We start from the raw sequence: 14,253 nt of genomic DNA on the forward strand, positions 1-14,253 counted from the left end.
TTCGTTATCATGGACATGCGAGAGGGAAGATTTCAGACTGGAGTTACACATGTAACAAAACACACCTCGCATCCGAGAAATAAATATTTCACTATGCCTCAAGGCACACTGGGTGTAGGGAGTGCGATATAGGAGAAAATGGAGAGAGACAGGAAACAGTATAGAACATATATGTCAGCCAGTTTTGAGAGAAACAGCGGTGCTCTTCGGCACCTGGATAATGATTTGAGTCGTACCTGCTTCCAGCTGCCACGGTAATCAAACTCAACTCATGAGCCTGAGGGCCAGATGTACTAACGCTTTTGCGCCCACTTCAGGCGTATTTGTTTCGCAATGTGCGTGTAAAATCATTGCGAGGTAGGCTATATGTACAAACAGCCGCAATGATGTAAACGCGCAAACTGCCTGTCGCGGGAGCTGAAAGTGGCAGATTGCGTTTGTCATGTCATGCATATGCATTCATGGGAGGATCCAGGGGAAAGTGGGAGTTTAGCGTAAAAAGATGGGAGGGGAAGAGTAAAGAGCGCCTAATTATGTATTCCGCGGTATGTACAAAGACTGCGCGTGAAAGCGCACGTCTATTCTGCGCCTAAATACTTCCGTCTTGTAAAAGCAGGTGTTAATCCAAATTGCAGTTCAATGCATCAATAAGAGAACATTTCAAAGACAACAGAATCGCTATTTACAGCACCAGTTTTTGTGGTGAAAGTATTTGTACCAAAAGCAAACCTCAACTTTCGTTGGCCTTTCGAATGTCTTACTTTCACTTTCACGTCATTCACTTAAACTTTCCTACTTGCTAGATTTGACCAATCTTCCATAGCCTACGTGCACAAGTAGTTTGAGTAGAACTACTGATCTTCATTATCTCCCTGCTTGTTTACATCTTATCATGTATGGTATTATTTCATGATCGCTAAACGTTTGAATCTTTTTAATGTTGTCATCAGTTAAAACTGCGCTTGTGTGTAGGCGCTGCCATTCAGTTGTGGACATTCGTAAATTGCGTTTATGGGCGGAGAAAGGCAGAGAAAGGCGCAGTTTACACTAAGGATTGAACAATTGATAAATACGACGGAAACTTGGGTCTGACAGCGTTCCATGACGCTGATAATGCTACGTTCGCAAATGTACGTACATCTGGCCCTGAGTCTCAGGTGCCCGAGGCCCTCGGATGTCGGTGCATGGGCAGCATCCCCACCGCTCCGTTGAGCACCTGTGAGTGGGTAGGGGGCATGACCAGAGTTGTGGAAATGGGCGTAGGGAAAATGGAAAGAGAAAATGGGGAGAAAGAAATTGAGTGTGCAACATGAACCAACTTGGAGCAATTAGGTCACTGAGGTTGTTCACAGAATCAGCGAGAGGTTTCACGGAGGACGTGTCATTATGTGCTTTTTTTAAATCCTGCACGAAGAACAAAACTCACTGTTTTCTCATATGCACCCTGTGGTCAGACTGGTCAGTGTAGGGTCACACTGTTCAAGCCACTGAGGTTTTCCAGGAAAAAAAAAACAGAAGTGTGCTGTTTCCATCTCACAGCTCACTTTTCTTTTGCCAAGCAGATCACACACTATCAAACAGTGCTGTTCTTTTGCTTTGGTGGGAAATTAAGGTAAAGTTTGTGATTTAAACCCAATAACATTTTTCCAGAAAATCGAACCTCACAGTCCTTTGACTGAGTGTTCAAAAAACTGGTGGTGTTGTTCATACACAGCTCTGTAAATATCAAGCTTAGTGGCCAAGACTGATCCGTACACAATCAGAGGCGATCCAATTGCTGCTTTCAGAACACATAAGGCCAGTGTGTAATTGGCTGACTGGCTGTTGAGTTAAAATACATTCAATCTTCTAATCTAGACTCTGCCTCTAATCGTTTTATTTGCTGAGAAATCTCTGGGCATCTGAAGGCCTCTTTTGTAGAAGTCTTTTGGGAACAGTTATGGCTGTCAGCTTGAAAGACTATTCTAACTGTGAAAACTCTTTTTCATTTCAAAAGAGTAAGGATAAAGGGCTACATCGGGTGTATTGATCTGTGAAATACAAAAATCAAATTTCTAAGGGATCCAAATGCACTCACCCTATACTGTACATTATTTCTGCATTTCAACCTCAGCTTAATTTCAGTGAAATCCGTTATTTTTTGAATAATGAAAAATAAAGAAAAACAGTTGCCCATTAGCCATAGCACGTCTGTCCGTTAACATTGTTTCTACATTTGAACAGTAAAACATTTTCCATTTCTACTGCTTCACCACTGCCTTCTGGTCTGGGCACCTCTCCCAGGAATCACCACTTCTCTCTTTATGTCCTTTCTCCCTTTCCGTACTTTTCACTCACACCTCTATATTATTTGGACTCTTTGGTGTGTGGAGAGTGGAGACATCCAGTGTTCAAGTTCAAGTTTAGTTTATTCGTCACATGCATGATTGTACATGTACAACAGCAGTGAAATGTAAAATGTAACATCTCCAACTGTGCTGGGGGAAAGAATAAAAGACAATAAATAGAAACATAAAAACATGAAACATGAAACATACTGTCCAATTAAAACATCAACCAAAAATGTGCAAGTGTAATGTATGCAAGTCCTAATGGCCCTGGATCAACCGTACTGCCAGCGGAAAGAAACTCCTCCTCAGTCTTTCGGTTCTGGATGAGATGAAGGCTAGTCGCCTACCAGATGGAAGCTGCTTGGGTTGACTCTTTGAATGAGCTCAAGAGCTGTGAGGGCCGGGCCGTGGTTGCTTTTAGGAGAGGATGAGATGACTCTTATTGATCTGCTATTGATACACAGCACAAACAGAATGGTAATTCACTTTCATGTCAGACACTGACGTTTTGGAGATTGGATAACTGAAGGTATATGACTGACTCTGAAATTGAAGTTACATTAAGTTATTTTTATTTTTTTACTTTTTTTTTGTTTAGTTTTGGTAACTGATTATCTTTTTATATATGTTATATAATCATATATGTACAGCACTAAACATATATGTACAGTCAACTGCCATTGTCTTTAAATTATATATTTCTAGACTTATTTTATATATGAATTGACATTGACATCTACAGCTGATTTTCCTCCATGCTACCCAGCCGGCACACGACCGACCTTCAACGTTGAAATATAAGTGAAATAATGTCAGTTGTTGCGTCAATGTTGAAACAATGTTGAAACAATGTTTAATGCTAAATGGTTGTAAAAGGGTATGTAGACAAACATTGAAACAACGTTCAATGTTAAATGGTTGTAAAAAGGTCAAGAAAATCAATGTTGAATTATAGGTAAAATAATGTCAGTTGTTGTGTCAATGTTGAAACAATGTTGAAACACTGTTTTAATGCTAAATAGTTGTAAAATGTTGACAAATGGTTGTAAAATAAGAAATCAACGAAATCAGCATGGATATTAAACCAAATTGATTTGATATCAAGAAAAGGAAAAGGAAAGAAAATGTTCATGGGAACAATCATGTTAATAATCATAATAGTAGGCTAGTAATAACAGCCCACTAGACTAGGCTAATGTTATTATTGTTTTGACACTTCTAATTAGTTTGGTAGCCATTTCAATGTAACAGTCTAAAATGCAACGATTGTTTTTAACGGATGCTTATCGCCTCTTGATAAGCGCATGCGCACACACAGCAACTCCCATCCCCCACCCCTGACTGACTATTTTGAACTCCAGCCCACCAGTGACTTCAACCGTCACTGTGCTGTCATGCATCTGACTGCATGTGTAAGCTGTAGAAACTCTGCCGTTATCATATCCAAGGTAAGAATTACAGTACTTTTGTATGCCAATTGAAAACGGGAATTTATTTGAAATATATTGTTTTCATAATGGAATGTTAACCAAAGCTGTTAGTCATGTTAGGAATTAGCTAGCAATTAGCTAGCGAGCTAACTTTCCCAGCTACTAACTTCATTATTGTGTGGAATATCTGGAATGGTAGTTTATATCATATACCATATCTAGTTCTACTGTATCTGTCTGTGATGTCGCTATGAATGTAGAGTTTTAGTTTAAATGAAATATCAGGCGCAAGTAAGTTATAAAGCTAACTTAGCTACCATTAAAGTGGCTGTTACCATGCAGGCTAATGTTACAGACATATGAAGGTTGTTAACGTTAAGCAGCAGTAATAACGGTTACCTTGCGAACTTCAACATGCATAATATACATGTAGTGTTGCTATAACGTGTTAACTGGAAAGATGACCTGTAAAACAAATGAATAAAGTCATATATAAGTTATATCTTGTAGCCAGAATTAAATTTAAATCTCTCACTTTGGCCTATAGGACACTAACTAGATCTGCTCCTAGTTATTTTAATTCAATAATCAAGCCTTACATCCCCAACCGCCCACTGCGGTCTTCTGGTGAGCGTATGTTGTGTCGACCAGTCATAAAAACTGGGTCTAATTCCAGACTCTTTTCTTCAGTGGTTCCATGTTGGTGGAATGAACTGCCCAGTGGTCTCCGTTCCTGTGGTAGTTTTGGGTCGTTTAAGAGGGGTCTAAAGACATTCCTATTCAACATATACTTAGTTGTTTAAGCGCTTATGTGTTATGGTTTATATAATGTTGTTTTATTTTAATTGGGCTGTTAATTAATTTGACATTATTGTTTATTATTGATATTCTCCTTAATGTAGTCTTAGCATGTTATTGTTTTTATATTATTGATTGAATTGACATTATTGTTTTATTATTGCCTTTCCCCTTTCTTACATTGCTTTTTTATTAGGCTATTGATTGAATTGATATTATTGTGTACTACAACTATTCTCCTTACTATATTTGACCTAGATTTTAATCTGTTCCCTGTTCATTTTTAAATATTATTATGTTGTTTTGTATTTATATGTCGCTTTGGACAAAGGCGTCTGCTAAATCCATAACCATAACCATAACCATATCTATACCCACTGATTTAAGGAACTAAGGAACTGCAGTTTAGTATAGCCATGTTCATTAACAGACCTGTCATATAATAGATGTGAATGGGGGCAAGTATGATGGGTGGGCATGCCAACAAGTAAAGGGATCTTTATTTTGTGAAGGGTAGTGTTAGGCTACATGTTTTTCATTTCTTAGCCCTTATTTGGCCCTTGTTTGATGTACCTGACTTGCACTGAGGCATGTGTTTATTTAAGATGCATGTGAGTGAAGTAGTGGTTCAGTGATGGTCTTTTCATGTTCTGTGTGTTTTGGAACTTATTGATCTTAGTCTCCATGTGTTCCCTCTGTTTGCAGTCGGTGTGTTGTGAGGACTGCTGCCCTGAGAACTCTGAGTGCATTCTGGAATATTCCAAATGTGTGCCACTTCCATACTGAAGAAGTTCCAAGCCCGCAAGAGAGTTCACTCACCAGGTAGACACACACACAAACACACGTAGAATTGCATATAGCATTATAATGTGTAAGCATGTATTTGTGTCTGTAACTGTGTTTAGTTTATCCCCTCTTTTCATGTGTCTGTCTGTTGTTATGACTGTGTAGTGGGCTCCATCAACTATCCAGGGCAATGTCAGTCCGTCTGGATGGCACTACCTGCTACTTGATGATGTCTGATAGCCATAGCTGCTGCCTTCAACGTGGTGTAAGTGTTTGTGTTTTGAATGCATTTTTTTTGTTCCATGGATAGGGCTATGGGTTATGTTATTGTGCATGCTCTAATTTGCTTGACATATGTGCTATGTAATGCATTAATACAGAAACTAATCAGGATTATTGCAGCTACTTAAAATAGTCTTGAATTTTGCAATTTAGCCACTTTACCATTGTGTTGGTGGTAATGTTAGTAGTGTTGTGAATATCTGCCAAACTGATCATAATCAATATTTCTGTAATTGTACAGCAATTAAATTTTTTGTACAGGATGCATCATTTTGTTTAATCTTATCTTTTACTCATATTTTACTGGCAGAGCCCTCACAAGTAAACTGACTTAACATAGACGGCGATGGTGGCAAGGGTGCCTTCAGAAGGTAATTATAATTTTTGTTGGTACACCTGATTGACTTACCTTACTTATTTTTTTGATGCTATGATTTTGACCTTTATCAACAATAACAAAATGTATGGCAATTGCTGTTTTATTTTTTAGGTGCTATCCAGCAGTCCCAGCCTGGAGCCAGAAGCTGCTATTGCAAGTCAGATGGGGGAGGAAAGGTGGTGTAAGCAAGAAGGCAAGAGCTGCTGCAGGCAATGTTGCAATTAGGTATGATATCACACAGACATACTGCTGCTTAGACGTGTTGGGTCACTTTAAAGCCCGTGTTGCAGGTTAACCACCACTGTTGATTAATGGGTACATAAAGCACTCGATATATGTATATCATTTTTAAAAATGTCTCCAAATGGTGTTAAATGCCAGTTTTTGTTGTTTTTAGCATTAGCGGGGGTTTTTTACGCAATTCGGTGATGACGTCACGTTGGGGGCTACATGATCTGCGCTTCAGTCATTTCAATGCATTCCAATGGACATAGCGGTTACACTTTCAACATAAAGTTTGTATATTTACACTTCAAATTTCATCACAGCATTTATATCACAGCTACCCTATGATCGACCAATGGTAATAACGTTGCCTGATATCAATTAAGTATTTTTTTTCTGAATTTGGGGAGGTCTCGTTTTGGAGGGTATGTTTTACATTCATTCCTATGGGAAACGGTCGCGGTTACACGTTCAACATAAAGTTTGTATATTTACACTTCAAATTTTGTTACAGCATTTATATGACAACTACCCTATGGTCTAACAAAGATAACAATGTCTTCTAGTTTAATTAAGCAATTTTCTGAATTTGAGAGGTCTCGTTATGAGGCTACATAATGCGCCTATTCAGTTCAATGCATTATGCTTATATATTGTTATGACCCTTTTTTTGTTACTGTCAGTGAACAGCACTGAGTAGAAGTCAACATTTTCTTTATATCTAGTGATGGTGATCATGTCGTTAGTTCAGATAAGTAGGCTACTGGGTAAACTTAGTCAGAAGATCAGAATATAAAGCATCATGATAGCTAGCTAGTGCTATGGGCTAACCTTCCAGTCCCACCTGTGAGCCACCCCTGTTGTTGCAAACCGCCGCCGATTAGGCTGGTCGCGTCTTCAGCATGAATATTTTCGATAACTACTCCTCATGATTGATTGTCATTGACATCTTCAGGGTATGGCTTACCAAAGAGGGGGATAATAAGGGCAAGTCGCAGTTTGGCAGGTGCTTGTGTGGGCTGTGCCGTCCCGATGGAAACTGCGGTGGAGAGCTGCTGTAACTGGGGAAGCGAGTGCGTTTTGGCCGCTGGTCGAGCTCACCCCGCGACCAGCAGATGACATGATCTATCTAGCTATCTATCTACCCGTCTATATATCTATCTAGGCTATCTATATCTATTTATCAATAATCTGCGCTATTTACTGCTGAACACTCCCTTACTCGTCTCTTTACTCCTCTTTCCTTACTCTCAAGGGTCTCAAGGTGGGCTTTGGTCTGTAGCCTCCCCAAGGTGACGTAATGCAATGCATTGTGGGGGAAAGGAGAATCACTTCAAACCGCTGTGAAATAGTACCTGCTTTTTCGTATTATATTCCGTTTTGTGATACCCAACAACATCAAATACAATGGATAACAGTTTAAATGTTTATTACCAATAAGCAAATTGTGCAAATTCGTTGGAAAATGAACCCTGCAACACGGCCTTTAAAAAAGGTCCTCTTTAATAAAAGAAATGCACCGGACATTTCTAAGTGTACCCCAAACTTTATAATGGTTGTGTATACGCATCTGCTTTACTTCTAACTATTGCACCTGACTTCGAGGCTGCCAGTGTAGGTTTGCTTTTATTTGTCACACAAGCTGAGTAGTTTGCATTGCAGGTGCTCCAAGAGATGTTGGGTAACGTCACTTCTGTTGATGTTCAAACAAAACCGAGAGCTAGCTCGCCCCTCCCTCCCCTGGCTAGAACAATTTGTTATGTTTCATGGTCCAGACTAGACCAGGCCGTTTTTGGAGCCTGGGCTGTCCACAGAGACCACGTTTTTTTTTACATGGTATTGAGGGGACAGGCAACTAGCGGATGATGAGGTGATGTTTGCTGTATGTGACAAAAAATGTTTTAGTTTAGAAACCGCGTAACATTAGCTAGCTATGAACTTGCTAATTAGGGTGCTGCCAGAGCCCTTATTAGACATTCTCTGGCGCCGCTTACTTCACACAGTGTGACTGATGGACGTTATTTGGAAGTTCAGTGATCGGAATATCCCTGATTCAAATCCCAGAGAATGTCCACAGGCTTTTTCACCAGTTTTTGACAATAATGGTTTGTTGTTTCCTCTTTAGATGCTGTCTTCAGCGAACCACCCTGACCCGAATAATGGACACCATGGGAAGATATTTGAATTATGCACTGGAGAGGGTGGGTGGTGGTGGCTTTCGGAAGACACTCCCTGCTGTTGATGAATGATGCCATCGGTATACATGCACCACATACACCTGAGTTTGGATAGATCATTTATGTTGTAAAACATAAAACAAAATAAAATAATGTAAAAAAAAACATATAAGTTGACTGGTTCTTGATGGAGGTGTTTATCATATCTGTGTGTGATAGGCCTACTGCAAGTTGCATAGGCTAATAAAGGTAAAATGTTGAAGCAATGTTGCAATATCAACATTTATTCAACGGTAATTTGTAGTTGAGGCTTTAACCATGTTGGATTTTACTGCGTTGTTTCAATGTTGCAATATATCATATTCAACAGTGATTCACTGTTGAGGCTTTCAACATGTGTTCACCTATGTTGAAACGGCGGATGTTGAAACAATGTTGCGATATCAACGTTGATTCGATTTGCAAATCCAACTCATAATTCAACGTTGATTCACCCTTGGTATATAACGTTTATTCACCGTTGAATCAATGTTGAAATGCCAGCAGGGTAGACTGCTCCAAGGATTTTGGTGGAAGTCTGTAAGGGCATGTAATTCCGGTCAGCTTTACACTGGAACACACACACTCACACACATGCACACACACACACACACACACACACACACACAAACACACACTATCTCTTGCTTTTTCATTCTCTTTTATCTCAGTTCTATCATGCCACACTGAGTGCAATGTCACACATCTGTATGCGTTCTGAACACTGCAGTCATGGTGCTGGTTATGTATATGGCTATATTTATGTGAAGTCGAAATAAAGCTCCCTCCGCTAATTGATATATTTATGTGTGTATGTATTGAAAAATAAAGCTCCCTCCGCTAATTGATATATCTCTCACCTGTGGCATTAGGTTGTGGTATTGTGGCATTAGGTTGTGGCATTAGGTTGTGGCGTTAGGCTGTGCCATTAGGTTGTGGTATTGTGGCATTAGGCTGTGGCATTGGGTCGTGGCATTAGGTTGTGGCATTAGGTTGTGGTATTAGGCTGTGGCATTAGGCTGTGGCATTAGGTTGTGGTATTGTGGCGTTAGGCTGTGGCATTAGGTTGTGGTATTGTGGCATTAGGTTGTGGTATTGTGGCGTTAGGCTGTGGCATTAGGTTGTGGTATTGTGGCATTAGGTTGTGGCATTAGGTTGTGGTATTGTGGCATTAGGTTGTGGTATTGTGGCGTTAGGTTGTGGTATTGTGGCGTTAGGCTGTGGCATTAGGTTGTGACATTAGGTTGTGGTATTGTGGCGTTAGGCTGTGGCATTAGGTTGTGGTATTGTGGCATTAGGTTGTGGCATTAGGTTGTGGTATTGTGGCGTTAGGTTGTGGTATTGTGGCGTTAGGTTGTGGCATTAGGTTGTGGTATTGTGGCGTTAGGTTGTGGTATTGTGGCGTTAGGCTGTGGTATTGTGGCGTTAGGCTGTGGTATTGTGGCGTTAGGTTGTGGTATTGTGGCGTTAGGCTGTGACCAGAGTGAGAATGAGAAGCCTGGAGGTTTCTGGGCTGTGAAGGGTCTGGTGCCTCATTTCTCCATGGCAACCACAGGCTTCATCTGTGTGTGTGTGTGTGTGTGTGTGTGTGTGTGTGTGTGTGTGTGTGTGTGTGTGTTTCCAGTCTACCTTAATGTTTTTCTGATTGTCAGTTTGTCTTTTTGAATGCACATAGCCTGTGTCACTTCTGTTGCCATTGTCTTGACATTCCTTTTTAACCACTAAGAGTTCTGGTGAAATTGGCCACTGGTTTGGCAAGTAGCATTGTTCAAATTCTGCAGACACCTTCATTATATTGCTTATGGTTATGGGATTTGGCAGAAGCTTCTGTCCAAAGTGACTTACAAATAAAACAATACAATAGTTAGATTAACAGTGAACAGTTTTTAAAAAGTTGGTAAGACTACATTAAGGAGAATATCAATAATAAACAATAATGACAATGCAATAATAGGCTAATGAAAATAAACAGTGAATACTATAATATAATATACAAACCATAACACATAAGAAAGACTTTATTAACTAAGTGCATGCTGAACCAATAATGAACCAATCAGACAAATACACTCACATATTAATTATTGTACAGTATTATTTATTTGATATTTATTTGTTGCTGACCCTTGAGGGCATAAGATTCAGACACGCATGACATACACACTAAGTTCACCCTGAATGTGCACAAATACAAATAAAGACCTAAGGTGTGGTCTGGTGCATTATCTAAAAATCACTATCTTACACTATCTAAAAAGCATTACGCCACTGACCAAGAAAAGCCTGGTCTAGCGAAAGGCGCATATGAAGCACAGGTGAAGACACTGTCACGAGGTGTAAGCAGCAACTCCTCTGCTGGATAAATGTCCTTAGGTTTTTATTCAGTCATTCGAACATTATTGAGTTAAGTGTTTAAGTGTGCTTTTTTCAGGCTATGTTTTGAAGGTAACCCATTGTCAGTCAATAGTGAAAGTAATTAACTGTGTATAACTGTTTTGTCGTTGACTATGACACCACAGTGAAGCTAGTTTCACTTTGCCTATGAGTTCAAATAGACGAGTGCAGATGCGTGTAGGCTATACTCTGCTAGTCACAAACTTTTAGTTAACATGGTTTAGTAGAATATACCTGTTCCATACGGTCTCGCTTGCAAGCAAATTCCTTCAAATGCGCTGGTGACCATCAAAATACGATGCACTGTTTGAAGTCGCGCTGCTTGCTGTTAAAGGGAATGACAGATGTTTCTATCATTGGTTTAAAGGATGTTTCGCCCCAAAACACACGATAACTTATTAAGAAACATAAGAACCGCTTTTTTGTACCAGGCGCCCGACGTTTGATAACAAAACCACCCAATGTGGACTGGACAAACCCCTAAATTTATGTATGCTATTGTATGTATGCTATCAGTGACCATGCGTTTTAGATCTCTAAGATAGGGCCCTATGTCACTGTGCACTGACATTTTCTAAGAAACCAATCATCTTTCAAAGGGAAGAGAAAATGAAGGTGATTTGCTCACAGATTCAAGGGTTAAGGGGTTGACTAATGCACTGCTATATATTCAGTTGAATTCACCAGCATTCAAATTAATGGCTCTTTAAAACTGTAACGGATTGGATTTTGAAGGATTTTGTATGCTTGGTGAATATATCCTCTTTAGTTAGGCAGTTTGTAGTTTAACGTGCCAGTATGGTAGACCTGTACATTGTCAGAATGTTATTACTCAGCTCCTTAAAACCAACATACCATTATAATTATGTTATCTTGGATGCAAAATTGTTGAATAATAATAATAAAAAATGTAAAAAAAGCATCTTGCTATTATGTCACTCTCCGCTTACTGGTGAAGAGGTTCCAGCTTCACACGCACTGCAACAGTTATTTGATGTTATTTTTAATTTCCCATACATATTTCTAGTCACTGTGCAAAGGATTGTAAAGCCCTTTTAGAGGTCTTCCTCTTTTAATGCAAACGCCAATACAGAGTCCCTAAGTCCAGGGATGGATTACTGCACGGGCCTACCGGGCCCAGGCCCAGGGGCCCAAGAGGTCAGGGGGCCCTGAAGCCCAAGCCTTTGCATGGAATCATTGCCTCAATATCACGAATTTCCCCTTGGGGATCAATAAAGTATCTATCTATTTATCTATCTATCTATCTATCTATCTATCTATCTATCTATCTATTTATCTAACAAATCAGGATGTAGGCTATGAATCTGATTGAATTTAGTATTGGCCATCCCCAAAATGCACCAGAATACAGGAAATCACATCAAAAAATTCAAAATGTTCTGGGGGATGACCCCCAAACCCCCCCTTCCCACATATACGACAATTAGTGGGGAGCCCTTAATACATGTGGCCCCAGGGGCCTGAAAGTTCATAATCCGCCCATGCCTAAGTCCCAAGACTATCACCTGTTGGCCAAGAAGTACAATGTCAGGGTCTTCCAATAAGGAAAAAAACAAAGTACACTGTCACAATTAAAAAAAAAAAAAAATCAAGTACATTGTAGTACATTTTAAGATTGCTACATAGCAATAACATTTAACTTTTAAATATTGCTAAAATAACATTTTAAGATTGCTACATAGATTTGCACATATGCCATGTAGGTAACCTGGGTAAGTTAACTCAGAGTAAGGGGTACACCTCCTAATAGAAGAGCTGTATGGCTTCATTCTCCTAACAAAACAATGCCATAGGGCTCTTGTTGTAGGAGGCTTACCACTTACTCTGAGTTAACTTACCCAGGTTTGTCTCTAAACCACATACTTGGAATACCCCCCAGGTCCAGTCAAATCCAATCAAGTAACTCGAGGTGGGTGTACGGATTAACACTGTGCCTTAACTTCCCTGTTATCTTACTTTGCCACATTGAGCCCACCAGTGCCTCCAACAGCACGAGGATGCCATAGCTTAGTCTGCCCTCATGTGGCAGAAAGTGGAAAGTGCAGACATCTCCTTAGCCGTACACGTGATAGCATTTATTCTTATCCTTCTCTCATCTTCACCACCATGTAAGACCTCCAAGATAAGCCCATAGTTTGTTAGAGCCTGGCTCATACAAAAAGTGAAGAAAACAATACATTTTCAACACAAAACATTTTAATTTGAATGATTCCACACTCAAATACATTACTAATAAGGGGGTGCATTGTTTGTAAGTGTATTTATTGTAAAGTATCAGCATATTTATTGCAGTCAGATGAGTCCAGTGAAAGCAGTCAACATGACCGAAATGAGATGCCCACTTACGAAGGAAAACACAAAAGGGCAGAAGAGGAGATATGGCAGTGGATTCCAACCCTGCTTTTAGGTCTTATTATGGGTAAACTAGTGTTAATTTCGTCAGACGAGACGAGAGGAAAAATGTTCGTCAACAACCTTTTTTTCCATGACTAAGACGAGACGATGACGATCACTAATGTCCTGAAACACTGACTAAGACTATCTTAAGATGCATTATTGTTGACGAAAAAAGACGAGACTAAAATGTTTTGCATGAAATAAAGATAAGATAAAATTTATCTTCCATTTTCGTCTACAAAATGAGAAGACAGAATATCTAGCTGTTACCTTTTCAAAATATTCCGAATGAGTTCATGGTTCATACCAGCAGCTTTCCTGTAGGCTAGTCTACGTGCTATTGCTGCAACCCTGTGGCTGCAGCAGGAAACTACATGGAACAAGAACACCGGATATTTCTGCCAGAGTTAGGCTTTATATACCTAGAAGTTGAAGCTTCTCTCATACATATACAAATTAACATCCCCTAGAATGTCCATACGAATATTTTCAGCAAGTAATGTCAACTATTTAACTAGTTACACTGATGATGCAAAGTTTGCTAGCAAGTAAGCTAATATGGAAAGTTCGCTAGCAAGTTAGCTAAGATTGAGAGTTTGTGTTGCGTTTGGGCGCATATCGCCATCTAGCGTGGCGGAGTAAAACATTCATACTTGGGTCCAAGACAGTGTTTCTCAAACTTTTTCAGATGAAGGACCACTTAACTAATCAATAAAAAAGAAACGCACGGACCACCTAGCTAAAAAAAAATTAGACCTAGCAGTATATTAGCCTACACAATACTCAATGAACCACCTTGCTTATTGTCTTTGCACTTTGTTTAATTGTGTCAGAGGATTCATATGATTTAAACTGGCATATCTGACATAGACAGTGTTGTAGAACAGTTTGAATTTACATACAAGTTGGTTCAACATTGCAAACAACTCATCTATATTATATTTTACCACGTCTGCTCGTGGACCACTTGGGATAGCTTGCGGACCACCAGTGGT

At 39.6% G+C, this 14,253-nt stretch overlaps 1 long non-coding RNA gene across 1 annotated transcript; it reads left to right on the forward strand.

Moving 5' to 3' along the window:
- Positions 1 to 5,053: 5,053 nt before the first annotated feature.
- LOC143101634 (uncharacterized) lies at positions 5,054 to 8,513 on the forward strand. The gene is made up of 5 exons (XR_012982497.1): positions 5,054 to 5,380; positions 5,510 to 5,609; positions 5,937 to 5,997; positions 6,117 to 6,230; positions 8,356 to 8,513. It is a non-coding gene; the product is annotated as an uncharacterized LOC143101634 (long non-coding RNA).
- The last annotated feature ends 5,740 nt before the right edge of the window (positions 8,514 to 14,253 follow it).

The sequence above is a fragment of the Alosa pseudoharengus genome, unplaced genomic scaffold (assembly GCF_046254945.1).
Source record: "Alosa pseudoharengus isolate Yale_2024_CS ecotype anadromous, Long Island Sound unplaced genomic scaffold, YU_APseudo_1.1 YU_APseudo_1.1_scf_4, whole genome shotgun sequence".
Lineage (NCBI taxonomy): Eukaryota > Metazoa > Chordata > Actinopteri > Clupeiformes > Clupeidae > Alosa > Alosa pseudoharengus.